Genomic DNA, 1,570 nt, shown 5'->3' with positions numbered 1-1,570 from the left:
ATTATATTATTATTAATATAATAAATATAATTATATCAATACAATATAATATATAATATTATTATAATATTATTATAAAATAATAATTATAATATCATATTATTTAAATAATTATAATATCATATTATATGATAAGATAATAATATTAGAGTTATTAATATAATTATGATATTATTTGTTACAATATTATATTATATTATATTATATTATATTATATTATAATTTTATATTAGGAAGATTGTAAATTTTAAATTTCATTAGGGGTATTATGAAAGTTTCATTAATTATATTATGTTGATTCCTGCATAATTTAAAAGTTAAAGTTGTCTTTAGGCTGCTTCTGATTTTATGTGTAAATTCTTGAAAAATTCTTCAAAAAAGACATTTGAGGAGATTTACTAAACACTAAAATTAGTTTCTGTTACATTTTAAGAGAGAAAAACAATACCAAACTAAGCTATTGTTAGATTGAATTTCATGTGTGTGTGTGTGTGTATATATATATATATTGCTCCTAGAAGAGAATTTCATGTATATGTTAGTTGTTACGGGGATTATTTTTGCAGTGCTAATTAGTGGGCAGTTCAACTCTTTTTTTTTTTAGATAAACAAAAGTTTGATTAATCTACTTATTTATTGTTGTTGTTTTTCATTCATCTTAGTTATACCTCCGCAAATAGACGTTCTGAGATAAATTATTCCAATAGTTTCATGTAGATGTAATTTTTTTTTAAAAATGCGAAGTTTCGTATACATTAATGGCAGCTTTCGTGGAACTTTTTTCTTTTTCAGTTAAAATAATCCTTTTCTTGTTTGTATACCGACTTTGAGGAGGCAATTGTTGTTTCCTTATTGGGATCATCTACAATTGAATAGGATTGGTTGACTGTGTCAATTGTCAAATATGTAAACGTGTATATATATATATATACACACATATACATTGTTATAACTCTTTGATAGAACTCATCCCCAAACGCTAATTTGTAGAGAAATAGTACCCAAGTTGTTATAAACTCACATGCTAAGTTCATACTTTAACAATGTGAGACTCATCCTAACATACCACCACGCTTCCGACACCGACGTCCACGGCGGCCCACTCTGGATGGCCCACTCTGGCCTTTCCAGGTCGCTCCTTCCGTAACGTGGGCCTGAGGAGGAGCATGCTCTGATACTAATTGTTATAACCCTTGGGTAGAACTCATCCCCAAAAGCTAGCTTGTAGGGAGATGATGCCCAAGTGGTTATAAACCTACATATTAAGCCCATATTTTAACAATGTGAAACTCAATCAAGATCTTAACACACACATATACACACACATGCGCGCACACGCAATGTCCCGTTACAAATAAGCAGGAACAACATGTCGTTTATTCATATAATACAATGTCGTCAATTGATTTGATTTAGTTTTGTTGTCGTTTGAGAAAAACGGCGTGTAGTTATCAGATAAGCTTTACTTGTTTCATATATCATATAAGATATAAAGACGCACGGATGAGCTTCAAAGGTTTTCGTACTTAAATTGTGTGCTTGCTTGCTTGCAAGCTTCCCCCCCCCCCCC

Source organism: Morus notabilis, unplaced genomic scaffold (genome assembly GCF_000414095.1).
Source record: "Morus notabilis unplaced genomic scaffold, ASM41409v2 Scaffold453, whole genome shotgun sequence".
NCBI classification, from domain to species: domain Eukaryota; kingdom Viridiplantae; phylum Streptophyta; class Magnoliopsida; order Rosales; family Moraceae; genus Morus; species Morus notabilis.
The sequence above is the reverse complement of the archived record's forward strand: the minus strand, read 5'-3'. Positions refer to the sequence as shown.